Source organism: Crocodylus porosus, unplaced genomic scaffold (assembly GCF_001723895.1).
Source record: "Crocodylus porosus isolate Cpor-Errol unplaced genomic scaffold, CroPor_comp1, whole genome shotgun sequence".
Classification (NCBI taxonomy): Eukaryota; Metazoa; Chordata; order Crocodylia; family Crocodylidae; genus Crocodylus; species Crocodylus porosus.
In genome coordinates this window covers 10,464,672-10,478,506 of record NW_017728886.1, presented here as the reverse complement: position 1 = coordinate 10,478,506, position 13,835 = coordinate 10,464,672, and the positions used below count along the sequence as shown (strand labels likewise).

The 13,835-nt window shown below is 49.0% G+C and overlaps 1 long non-coding RNA gene across 1 annotated transcript; it reads left to right on the top strand.

Moving 5' to 3' along the window:
* The first annotated feature begins 671 nt into the window (after positions 1 to 671).
* On the top strand, positions 672 to 12,602 carry LOC109319229. The gene is made up of 3 exons (XR_002103448.1): positions 672 to 684; positions 3,771 to 3,774; positions 12,539 to 12,602. It is a non-coding gene; the product is annotated as an uncharacterized LOC109319229 (long non-coding RNA).
* The last annotated feature ends 1,233 nt before the right edge of the window (positions 12,603 to 13,835 follow it).

Sequence of the window (13,835 nt, the reverse complement as noted above, 5' to 3'; positions counted from 1 at the left end):
ATTGCCACTGAGTTGCACCTTGTATATTTGTAGTGACCTGGAAACATGCTAGCACTTTGCATGGGTACCACTGACTTCACAGGGTACAGGACAATGGTAAATCAGGCCCTCTATCTTTATTTTATACAGGGGGAAACAGGCAGGGGGTTGAAGTGATGCTGCAAAGACACACAGAGGCAGAACCAGATTTACAACTTGAGATCCTGGTACCTGTTCCTGTGTTCAAGCTGCCAGACCGCACCTTTGTGGAAATAGTGAAGGTCTGTGCAGAGAGCCAGGCAAGGATTATGCCCTGCTAAAGTCTTCAAAGCAGTGCCCATGTCTTGCCCAGTGCTCCAAGGGTAAAACACAGCCTCTAGAGATGAAAACAAAGACTGCCTGATCTTAAAATGAAGAACCCAGGCTCCCTCTCTGGGACTGCAGCAGACTCCTGCCCTCTGTGGATCGGCAGCAAGAGGGACCTGTGGCACATGGTAACCAGTGGCATCCTGTCCTTCTACCGAAAGGTGAACTTCACTATTCATGAACATGGCAGGGGCTCTGCTTTCCCTCTAGAACTGCTGCCTGGTTCCAGGCTCTGCTATAAACTAAGTCATCGTGACTGCCACTGGATAAATTTGTTTGTGTCTTGCGTAGCGCCCCCACTGATTTCAGTGATCCCCAGTTTAACTTTGGGGCCTGGGAGTTGTGCAGTACCCTGACTTGAAGGAAGAGCCAGTCATTTGAAAATGAAGGTCCTGAAAACAAATGGTCGAAATGAGTTTTGTGCCCTTCCCAAACTAAACATGTACAATCTTCTCTTGCTTTGTCATCAACACTTTCGGGGTTGTCAAAATCCATGAAAACCCATGTTTCTTTTACCAACAAATTGATTTGATTTCCTTTGATAAATTATGAGTTATCATAAAAGAAGCAGCACTTCGTGTACTCAGTGACAACCTCCTTTGAGGTATAGCATATTAAACTATACACTGCCTTTGCTTTGAAGTCAGAACAGAATCCTGAATCGTGATATGTGTGCATGAGAGTGAGAGGGAGGCAGCCAGCCCAGTTCTGCTCCATGACAGCCATGCAAAGCCAGATCAATGCCAAGGCAGTAGCCGCAATCAGAATCGGGCCCTGCGTTTAGTCTGCAGGCTCTACAGGATTCAAGGAAAAGCAAGGAGAGAGGTGAAAATTCTTTTCTCTAGCCATATGTCAGCTCGCTGGCGAACGATACGTTGACCTGAGGGTGATCCTGCACATTAAAGGTAATATTATGTATCTGGATAGAGCAGCTTAAAATGAACTAGAAATAAAAAAGTCAAGGGAAGCAGTTATGCTGGTAAAATATCAGTTTGACACAAATTAAATAACTCAAAATGCTTTTTACTGACATACCGTTGGCGAGATAAAGGGCCTGCTTCTTCACTCACAGCAGCTTTACACTGCTGTAGATCTGAGAGCTGTTCCTAGTGTATGCTATTATAAAGCCAAAGCCATGCCATGATCTGCTGCTTCTTCCAAAACTTCCTTTCCTAAAAAGCCCAGGGGCCTGAGTCTGCTCTCAGATTTTAAGCAGGTATAACTTGCAGTGAAGATGTTCCTGCTTTCATTGAATCATAGGAAAATAATTCTGGATGGGACCTCCAGAGGCCATATAGTCCTGCCCCCTGCTCAAAGCAGTATCATCCTCATGCAAACCATCCCATACAAGTCCTTGTCTAAGCTATTCCTAAAGCTACACGATCAGGCCTACTACGAGATATATTGTCCAACTTCACAACTGCAAAGTATATTGCCCAAAGACACCAGAAGCACCCAAACCTGGCACAGGTAACACAGGGGGACAATGGGATCAGCCTAGTTGCAAGGGTTGTTAAAATACACTCAAAGATCCAAGGAAGTGGACCATGCCCCACCCAGTAGAGGAAAGCAAAATGCCCACCAATCTGACCATGGCATAAAATTCCTTCCTGACCCCAAATGTGGTCATCAGTCTGACCCCGAGTCGGGGGGCAAGACCCTCCGACCAGGCATCGCTCAGCTGTAGTCCCAGCAGAATTACTGGCACTCCCTAATCAACATGCCCAGCCTTGGCTGGAGCCAACACCCAACGCTTCTGAGGAAGGCAAGAAAACACAACAGTGTTTGTGAAAACAGAACAGGGTCACAAACTTATTAGTGCCCAGCCAGCACATAACGAGCTCAGATGATGCTGTAAAGTATGAGGAAGATGTTTAAATCTTACCAAAGGGGCAACCAATGTCATATAGCAAAATTGGGATGTTGTGCTTTCTCTCCTCCCACACCTTTGGTTTAGGTGCACTTGAGCTACACATCACCTCTGAATTGGGTTCATTGTGGGCGTATGAACACAGTACTGCACCGTGTTTACATGGTACTGCACAGTCCCATTGGCGCACGGGTTGTTTTCGACCCTACTGCGCAGTAGCTTGTTGCTCCGATGTAGTAGCAGTGGCGTTGCAGTTAGTGCCGCTGATGCTACGTTGCCGTAGCCGATCTCTACAACGACATAGCATCTTGTGTAGACGTGCCCTGTGTGACCTTAATCAAAACACCTTTCCAAATGGCAGATCACAGGAAATCGTGACACACGTGCACACAGACCCTCCCTTCCTACCAGCCCATCCTGATAAAGGAGCGAGTGCTAGAGTGGCCGAGGGGTCAGGCAGGAAAACCAGTAGCAGGAAGACAGTGGCTGATCACATGGGGTACTCACCGGGAGATACCCCAGAACCACCGAATGCAGTGGCAAGGTTGCAATTTGCTTCAGCCAGACCATAACGTTTTGCTCATAGCAACTACAACACTGAGCAGCCCAAAGGGGCTGTAGTGGTCGGTACTGGTGGAAATACCAGACCCCATGCTGGTAAACAGCATGGTGGTTGTCATCCCTGGAGCAGCTGGGTGGGCCAAGCTTGCATCCTCACTGCAGTCCTCATGACACCTGGCACAATACTCTGTAGCGTTCTTCCATCTCTGGGCCCTGCAGGTATCTATGACAAAGCAGACTAGAGCGGGTTACGGAGACCGATACACTGGAGAGGGTGCTTGTACTACGTTGTTACCATAGGCAGTGGAAGGCCGGGGCTTGGCGGCCTTAGCCCCCCCAAACTAATTTGGTGGTGGCCGGCGACAGGAGCAGCAGCACGGCGCTGCTCAGCATTCAGCCCCACGCACGCTCAGCTCTGCACGGCTGAGGAAGAAGAGGCTAACCATGCATGTGTTGCACCGTGCAGAGCATGACGGGACTTGTAGTTCTTGTCCTGACGCATGCGATTGCCCACCTCCAAATAATCCTTTCTCCCTCCATCTCTGCTTGGTAATACAGTTTCATCCAGACTAGTGTTCCTGTAATTGTTAAAAAAAAGGTGGCTCTGGGGAGCTTGAGCCTTCTCAGGAATACTACAGTTAATGATGCCTCAGTCTGGCCTTATGCAGTCTTACATGGTAAGGTCTTCATTTAATCTCCCTTTAAAAATAGCCCTCAGTGTGTCTCCCCGGGTGCCTCTCCACAGAGGATGTTAAGTGAACCAGCAGAACAGTAGAAGAAGAGAGAGAATTGCATTCCCTGGAAAACCATTGCAGGCTCGGTTGCTTTAGCCATGAAAGATCCACAAATGTCTTGAAAAATAGATCGTCTTCCGGCTTATGAAGAAATACTGATGGGGTTATACATACAGATATGTCCCACTGAATACATGTATTGTTGAAACCAGAAAGTAAAAATAATAATAATAATTTTAAAAAGCAAGGGGTAGAAACAGCCAGGTACATATTTGGTTTTCTGTGTATTATGTAACCGACTCGGTTATAGCTGTACCATATCTGTTGCTTTTATTTAAAAAAAAATCTTTACTTTTTGGGAGTTAGAGTGCAAGGGAGGGGAACCTGTATTGGGATCATAGGGAAAAATAACATAACACGGCACATCTTCTGAGAGGAAGGCCTACTGTGCCTTCTCCCACCGGCCTGCTGCCTCAGGGAAGCATTCACTGGCAAATCTAAAACTTGTTCTGAACCTGCTGGGAAGCTGAATATTATTAAATTATTTATTTCATCCTTGAAGTGTTTGGCTTTTACACTGTTCAGTATTTCTCTGTAAAAGGCAGGGTGTCTAAGACTATTTGGCCTGTAGTGATGTTGGAAACATCATCCTTTTTGGTGGCTTTATTCTTTCCCTCTCCTCCTCTCTTTTTTCCCCCCCAATAAGTTTGAGCCTGTGTCTTGTGCAGACTGGCCAGGCTCGTTGGGGAAATGCTAAGACGCCAGCAAGTATCTGAAAAGCTGCAACAAGAACTATTTGGAATAATGAATAGCAGGGTGATGTTTAAAAGCAATGCTCTTGGCACCAACAAACATAATGAGATACATTACAAAACTCTCTCAAGCATTTATGAAAAGCCAGTGCTAAGAACACCCCTGTAACAGAGCCTTTTCAAGTAACGGTGTTGGCCAGATGTTCTGCAGCCAGCATTAGACAGTAATTTCATTTGCGAAGTTACCATCCTTTGAGGTCCACTCCTTCAGGGCCTGATTCAGTGCCCATTGATGTCAATAGGAGACGTCCCAGTGACTCAGGGGTTGGACTGGGCGTTAGACAAGCACTGGTACGTGCTTGGGTTGCATGCCTTGTGGAAGAACATTGAGAAATTTAAATTAAATGCACATGTCCAGCACGGTCAGCCTAGGATTCCCGTCAGAGCGCTGAGCTGGCCCCTGGTCTGGAGCATAGTCTGGGCAAGGCGGCTTGGTGTTCAGGGGTAAGGGAGCCAAACCCCTTGAATAAAGCCACAGCTGTTGGCTGCTGATTAGATGCTGCGTGGCGTGGCTGATGTGGGAGCTTTCTCAGCCCTGTGGGGAAAGCGGTACACTGGCTGGCCCTGATGGACTCCTTGCCTGACTGTAGGCATCACAGAGAGGAGACGCAGAGCTTTGCCTCAGAAGCGGAGCATCTCCAGGCTCCCTGTGCATGCTCTTAGAGACTCTGGGGTGTATTAGCTGCAGGTAGAAAACAGAAGTTCCTGGGCTCCGTGGTGGCATAGTCCTACAGGGATGCCTCCGCTCCTGGTTCCTCGGGTTGTCCAAGGAGGGGAGGGTGGATCTGAAGCTGCTACTGGATGTATCAGTTAGGAAGGGATAGTAGTCTGAGCCTGGAAATGGGGAGAAGCCTAGAAGACGTGTGTGCGGCTGGGGGCTAGGGAGTTCTCATCCTGCAAGCGGCAGGTGTAGGAGGGCGTGATGCTTAGGGGATGAGGTGCTGTGAAGAGGTGAGGTGGGGAAATGAGGGTTTCTCTGCCTGGGGGAGTTAGGAGCGCGTGTGTGAGTGGCTGAGGTGGGTTGGATTTAGACCTGATATTTTATGTTCTGCACAAAAGAATCTCACCAACGCGCATGCACAGCCGAGACAAAAGGAAGCCTGTGACTAGGTTACCTGTCAGGATGGCAGATAATTTACCTTTCTTTTGCAGCCTTGTAACCAAAGATAGGACAGGATAGGACAGAACAGTACCCCAGTATAACTAGGCTGCTGAGAGAGCGGGTGATGCCTTCTGGAGTGGATAGCCTGGCACCTGATGGGATTAAACTAAGCTGTAATACTCACAGGTCTTTCCCTGTGGACAGGTCAAAGGGAGTTCCAGCAGTGCCAGGCACTGTCAGTGAAATGTTTTCCATTTTAACCAGTGCTCTGATTGAAACATGCCACAAAAACATGTTGAAAGCTTGTACACAATGGTGAGTTTATGTTGCTGAATTTTATTCCCCAAGGGAGGGATTCTGTTTTGCTTTGTACTGGTCTCATCTCCATGCTACCGTCTTGAATGCACACTGGTGATTAGGAAATAGCCCACTTCTTTCCTATAATTGATGGTCATTTACCATGCACATACTGAGTGGCTCTGATTAATCGTATCAGATCAACTCAGACATTTGTAAATGGCACATCGCCTGAAAATGCTTATGAAGATTCACTCCCTTTCCAAGCTTGGTTAAGTGTGTATGTGGCAGCCGGGTATTAAAATGGTTTTGCAGTGAGGGCTTTCTCCACCCCCTTCTATAAAGTGTTAAGAAAGCTGGCCTGCCAGAAGTCCCTACATTTTGTGGGCAGACAAGGTTCTTTGGGTGAATCTGATATCTTTTATTAGACCAACTAAATAGTTGGAAAAATTTTCCTTAGCAAGCCTTTGGGTTTAAAAACCCTTGGTCAGGCTGAGGAAGCATCTGCAGCTGGTATGTGCTCTTCCTGGGGGGAATGAATAGTAAAGAAGCCTGAGGCTGGGCTGCATGCAAGGAAGGCAGCCAGTGAAGATGTAAATTGAGGAGCCAGTAGGTAAGAGACAGGCTGCAGGGGCAGGGATGAATGTAGCAGGTAAAAAGTGGGGACCCATATGATTTGTCTATATTCCTACACCTCTGCATAGAAGTGAGTTGGAGACTCACCTTCAGCTACCTTGTGCCACGTGAACTGCTGTTCGCATCTACATTTTCTTCCCGTGGCAGCATGCAGGACGCACGGGAGAGGCAAGCAGTGGGTAGAATGACTCCTAAAAAAACAGGAGGTTCAAATGGAGAGCTCCTAGGACTCAGACCCTCCGCTTGTCGCACCCTCTGTGCTTTGGCTGAATAGCAGGGTGGCAGCTCTCCTGTACTGTGCTTGTGGGAAACACACTTCAGGCCCAGAAAGTGGGCAAGGGGGAAACTCAACTGTATGTCCTTTTGGCAATACACATGGGCTCTGCTCCCCATTGTAGATCAAATCCTGCTTTGACTGAATTTGGCCTCTGCTTAGAATGGGCCCCTGATTTGGTTGCCTATTGCTTTGCTTTGCTTTCCTTTTCTGCAGCATGCTTTCTACTGGTCATAGCCGGGGGGTGGGGGTGAGCCGGACGGTGCCAAAGCAAAGGGGCATCAACAGGCGCTGACCATCCGGGGCAGGGTGTGGGACAGAGCCATGAGCAGCTTATTTGGGGTGGGGTGCAGGGATTTGGGGAAGGCCGGTTCCCAACACTGCGTGCACTCCCAGGCAAGCATGGTGGGGCGTGTGTGCATGGTGAAGGATAGAGATGTTTAAGTCTCCAGACCCCCCAAAACTAATACTACAGTGAAATTCTGCTGCCACCTGTGATTAAGCCTCTGAAATCAATGCATCATCTCTGATTCCTTGGAAAAGGCATGGGAACAAATTGTGATTACTGTCTCCTGGATCACAGCAAAATGGTGGGGGAGTCGACTGTCAACGAATTTTGGTTACAGACTGGATTAGTCTGTAATGACTCACCTTTGGAGCTATATATAGGATTTAGGAATAAAAAGCATTGTTTTTGTGATTGACACTTAGAAGACTTGGGTTTTACTTCCAGCTTGCTGCAGACTTTGGGCATGACATATTCACCAAGTGGCTCAACAGCTCAGCAGTAGAGTCATGTTTTCAAGAGCATCCAGCATGTGGACAGGTCAGCTCCTTGGACTACCCGGCCAAAACTGTCACAATGAGAGCTGCTAACTGCTGAATACTTTGGAGTTCTGGCCAATGCCTCTCGGTATTTCCGTTCCCCATGTATAAAACAGAGACAATCATTCCCTCCCATCTTCCTAGGTGTAAATAAATCCATTATGGTCTGTGAAGTACTCAGCTGTGGTGGGAATGGGGGTCATATATGTCTGTTGATAGACAGATGGACCACTGTAATAGCTACCGGGGCCCTAAGTCATAAGAAGGGGGATCATCCAAAAAAGAAAAAAAAGCAATACAAGTTACAATAGAAATCCTGATTGGAATTCATACTATTCCTTTAAACCAGCAGCCCAGGAGACTCAGCAATTGCAGTGTCTCTTGGAGAGGGTTTGTTCTTAAATAAAGAATAAGGCAAGCTCCCGCAAATGACAAATGGGTGAGACACCGTGGCTGAGGAAGATCCCAAGGATAAAAAGGTTGGAAAATTCTGCTCAGCTGGGGTCATGCCATCCTGGTGTCTGTGAGGCGAAAATCCTGGCTGTTTTCATCCTTATGGTTCTGTGTACAAGGGAATAAAATAATAGGAAAAGTGAACAGGTAGCAAGAGTGTTCCACGGGTTTTCCAAAACACTTTTACTCGTTATTAATATTCAGGTGTTGACAACATTGGGGTAGTTTCTTTCAGCAAAGAAATTACGTAAAATAGTAAAAATACATGAAGAAGTTAAAAAAAAATGTAATGAGTGAACCAAGGGGTATATTTGCTTTGCCAGCCTTCCAGTGACTGTTTCCACCTTGCCCCTTTCCCTGACAAGGAAAACCCCACTTGGCTGCTCCGAGTTTTTTTGGCACTAACAGCAGCACAAACATCCCACGTCTCACTCAACTCTGAGTCAGGCTCTGCTGCGGGTGCTAGAAATGAATTCACTTGCACTGAAGACTGCCAAGTTTAGGAAGCCTCTCGTCCTGGGTCTAATGCTGCCCTGTCCTTTTCCGTGGGAAAACTCTCCTTGAGTTTAGTGGTGGCCAGATAATGTCAAGTATGTCCATGCAGAAACTGGAGTCATGATTTTCTAGCAGTGACAGCTGTGTTTCTAGCGTCATCCTAATTAGAAAGGAACCAGCAACAGGTGAGCTACAATGTGGCCCAACTGCTCGCATATTTACCCTGCTTATGGGTACCCACTTGGTTAAACTGAACAGGAGCAAGATGCCCTTGCTTCAGAATAAGGATGTGCTCATGTGGAGTTACTCAGGAATGGGTATTTCACTTTAAAGTCACACTCTCTTATGTACTAGCTGCCAACCATGGACAGCCCCTTACATTATGCACAATACACCCACCTTTGCAGCAGCGTTGATACCCAGCCTCACCCTATTCCCAATTCTCTGTTTAACCACCATCTGCTTCTTCTCATAATCCTTGTCTCTAAATTATTCAGGTCAGAGACTGTTTTGTTTTATTCATTTGTACAGCACCCAGTTAAACAGACCCCAGTTTCAGTCTCTAAGTATTATCACAATATAAATAATGAGAAAACCTTGCCCAGAATTAACACTGGAAAAGAAAAGCTTTCAATTTTTTGCAAAAGTGCCAAATTTGAATGTTTCAATATTTTTGCCTGGTAACAAAAGCAAAGTGAATGACGGTTCCTGGCTATTATAGCACTGACATGAAAGCTGGTTTTTCAGACATCTGTATTTGTTTGAAAAACAAAAACTTTGGTCTAAACCCCGTTGCCATACAAGTCCAGTCCATAGAAGCTTAACTACTGAAACTGGGGAGGTCATGTCCACCTTCAGTAACTCCACAATAAATTCAGAACTCAGTTAAAATCAGAGGAATCCGCTTTGGATTTACATAAATATCACTGAGCGCAGACTGTTTCTTTAACAGTTGCTCATACTAGAATACAAGACTTGTAAAACTCTGTTGGAAGGAAAGGCAGCCATTTTCCTTGTGTTTAACATAAAAATGGGTAATATGTAATTATTTCCATGACTCCTGGAAAGCATTAATGCAGTTTTGTAAAACCTCCATCTACTACTTGAAAAGTCTGTTATCATATGCAGAGGGAGAAAAAATTATTTGCGGGGGGCTGAACGCATGTGCACACCCCCCTCCCAGCAGGTAAGTCTGTGGGGGAAGGGGCAGGGGAGGAGAAAGGGCCATGGTGGGGGGCAGATGGAGGCCCAAGCAGTAAGTAGGGAGCGGGGCACAGGCAGGAGCAGGGGCTGGGGTGAGTGGAGCCCTGGCCAGACCGGGCGGTGGGACAAATGGAGGCCCAGGGGGCATGTGCTCCCCCAACCTGTGCACAGGGTGGTGGCAGCTGCTGCTGCACGCTGGGCTTTGTTCCCTGCTGCAGTTGCCCCAGGAGTGGTGGACAGCATGTGTCTGCCACCACTGGGCTGCACTGCACACCCTGCTCACCCTGCAGTGGGACGCATGTGGCATTGCACAGGTCTTGGGGCAGCAGGGCTCAAAGCCCAGTGCACAGCTGCAGCTGCCTCTGCCCTGTGCACAGATTGGAGGGGGTGCTGATCTGCCCTGCCCATGGTGGTGAAGGAGGAAGTGGGGCTGGGGTAGGGGCAGGCCCTGTGCAGCTGGGGCAGGGCTTAGGATGGACTCAAAAGCAGCTCATCTAGGGGACGCCCAGCACAGGGAGGGGGTGGTGGCTCCTGCTGCTGCACCCCTGGAGGATATGGGGAGCATGTGCCCTGGATCTGTGTGTGGGGTGCGGGCAGGCTGCCAGTGGCAGGACGCATATAGCGTCGGACTTGCGCCACTCCCAAAGTAGCAGCAGCGAGGCACAAAGGCAGAGCAGAGCCCAGCCAGCAGCAGCAGCCCACCCTTGCCCTGCGCACAGATCAGGCGGGGGGGGCACGTGCCCCCCTATGACTCCCCCACTGCGCACACAGTAGCAGGAGCCCCATCCCCTGCCCCTGGATGCACCACCAGGCTCCAATTGTCCCACCAAGACCTGGCCAGACTGGGGCCCCATTCACCCCTGACCCCACCCCACTCCTTCCCACACTGTGGGGCAGGGGGGGAGGGTCTCAATCTTCCCCACCCCAAGCCCCTTCCCCTTCACAAAGAAAGTAAACTGAACTTACCTGCTATGCTGGGCAGCCACACACTGGGGCTGTGTTCCTGGCTGCGTACATATCTGGGTGTGCACGTCCTGCCTCCATCCCACCTCCTTGCAGCAGTAGCCTGCAGTAATACCTGCTGCCCCCTCACCACCACCTATGTCTGTTATCTTCTCTTTACTGTGTAGAAGTGGAGTACAAGAAAAGATCGTATTGTATCTATGAATAAGTCCATATGGTGTTCAATGGAAAACCCACTTGGAAGATGGCGCCTCAATGTATGCAGTCAGAAGGCTCATACAGGTGTTAAGAGATCCCAAATGTTTCTTCTGCTGTAATGGGGCTGTCACAGGCGGTCTGGTGCTCTCTGTTGCTTTAGGAGAGAAAGAGCCTAGGCAGAGCCCTGCAGGGCAGGCAGGGCACAGCTGCAACTAGATAATGAAATTAATTTGGAGGCAACTCTGGAGGGTCATCTGACTGAAAGTGGGCAGGGCTGGAGGGATATAAGGCAGCCCCAGAAGCAGGTCAGGCAGTTGGGCCACAGAAGCTGAACAGGGAAGTACTCTGCAGCGAGGCCTGTGGCTAAGAAGCAGTTTGTGAGTGGAGCCAGTCAGAGAGGATGCTGAGGGCTAGCCATGCATATAGCTGCAGGACTGAGGTAGGAGCAGGGGTGCCTGCTGCCTCCTGAGTTGGGGGGACACAATTTGTGGGTGAGCCCAGAGGTGAGCCAACAGCCTTACAACCACTCCTATACTTCTGTGCTGTGGTTTAGTGCCCCCTCCCCAATATATTTCCAGCCTGTATGGCAAAAAAATTGCCCTGTCCTGAGCTGTGCCAAGTCAGGGGCCAAACTTGGGGGGAGGGTATGTACCCTGCTACCAGTCACCTGTGGGTAGGAATTTAGTTATAGCTGGAAGGGCTTGTGTTTTGATTCCAGTTTGGTCTGGTGCCGGGAGGGGACAGACCAGGAGGCTCTGCTACCCAGGGGCACTAGATACTAAAAGGAAGACCCAGTGTTTTGGAGCAGCTGTCAAGGGTGGCTAGGAGGTCCCATAGCAGCTGCAAGGGAGGGTGGGGGCGGGTGGTGCAGCAATCCCTTAGTGCCTGAGTGGGGCAATCTCACAGGACCTGTGAGGGGTGCACTGAGCATACCCCAGGAGAGTGATCTTATAGTGCCCAAGAAGAGCAATCTCAGAGTGCCTAGCAGGGCTCAGCAACTCGACAGTGCCTACAAGGGGCACACTGAACATGCCCATGAGAGGCAATCCCGTATTGCCTGCAAGGGGCAATTCGAGATAGCCTGGGGTGGCACAGCAGCCTGAGAGAGGGCAGACACAGGGGCTGGGTCCCAGACCGACAGGAGTCCAGGGAGACTCAGCAGCCCCAGGAAAGGCTTTGGAAGGCAGATGAGATCTTGGGAACCTCAGAGCTTGGCCCGGTCGGCGCACTAGAGCGAGAGGACTCAGCTGGAGTAAGAGGGCAGAGGCTGTGAAGGGCAAAGCCTGACACCGAGCAATAGCAAACTTGCTCTAGGTCTCTTAGGCAGCCTGTCTCCTTTCAGAATAGTAACATCAAGGCCTGGTGGGTGAGGAAAGGAGATGACGGCCCTGGAGTTGGAGCCGAGGCAGTTATTGTGTGGCTACCAAGGGACACTATTGCTGCCCCAAGACCCAAACCTGTCACGGGAGGGTCATGGAACAGAAAAGGCTGAGAATGGCTACCTTAAAAAGCAGTATGTAGGAAGACTAGACATAGACCAACACCCAGATTCTCTAAGCTGTGTTTCTCAACCTGTGGGTTGCAACCCAAAAGTGAGTCGCGAGAATATATGAAAAGGCTGTGAACAGATATTAAAAATAGATCAACAAACTTTAAAAATGGATTCGCCTTTAAAAAAGAAAAACATGGGACACTGGCTTTTCCCTTGCGGGCTGGCAGAGCTCCAGCCTGCTGCTTGGGACCCTCCCACACACTGGGGGCTAGGGGTAGTGGGTCAGGAGTGAGGGGCACTGGGTCAGGCCTAGCCATTGATGTTCACAGATGGGTTCTGGTACAAAAAGGTTGAGAACTCCTGCTCTAAGGCACTTAGGTGCCTGCCTAACTCTCAGTGAAATCCTAGTTACTTTTGAAGAGCTGGGCCAGAGTACCTTGAATGATTTGCAGTCGCTTGCTCTAAAATGATAATTACATCAGAGAAAATGCATGCTAGATTTATCATGCCTAATAAATTGCATTGGAAAGAAATTATCTCCAGCCCAGAAGGGCTGCACAAGATGTTCTGTGCTACAGAGTAAGGGCCTAAGTGATGCATGAGGCCTGTGAAGGTTTTCTGCAGTGGGGTGCTGCTCACCCGAACTGCGTCAGACACAAATGAGTCTGGAGAAAAGAGGTTTCAGCTCCGTGCTCTCAGTAGCTGCTTGAATTGAAGATGGAGTCCCCAGGGGTCCCCGCTCTTAGATCTCTACATTGTCCAAACATCTGATTCAAAGTCATCTGAAGAAATGACAGTCTTTTCATTGACAGCAGTGGGGTTTGGATCAACCCTGTGTATAGATATCTATTTATGAACTGGTCTGAAAACCAAGGTTTTCAGCAGCACTGCAGTATTGGCCTAACCTTGCTCCCATGGGAGTTTTCCTATTCATTTTGGTGAGAGCAGTTAGACCGCGCTGAACAATCCCATCCTAACAACATCGTGGAGGCAGCTTAAAGGGGTGCTGTGTTCCTGCCAGTCCCTTGGTCCTGAGAAAAGTAGAAGACAGCCCATTGTAACAGACTTCCCTTGAATCTCAGCAGATTTCCACAGCCTTTGCAAGCCTGTTCCTGGCAGGACAGGTTTCCCTTTAGCTGGTACCCTGTTAACTAGGAGATAAAATATCTAGTAAGGAAAAGCCAGTGGAAGATAGGATACCATTTCTTTGCAATTTCGAGAGAGGTAGTTAGCCATGGCAGTCTGAAGTCAGGCAGAAGGCAGGGTGGGGTAGCACCTTAAAGACTTAGAGAAGCATTTCTGTTCAAAGCCAGTAGCGTAACTTGGGCAGGGCAAGTGGGGCACTTACCCTGCACACTGACCATGAGGGGCACCAAAATCCCCTGCCTCGGGAGTCTTTGCCAGGCAGTGCAGCACTGCGCAAGATGGTATATCTGGGGAGGCAGAAAGCAAGCGAGGCAAGCACAATGGTGCCCCGTGCCAACAGCAAACCTTTGCAGAGCAGGCACAGCCCTGCTCCCAATATATATGTATCGGGGGAGAGGGAGCAAATGGGGCATCAGGATCTGTGGCCAG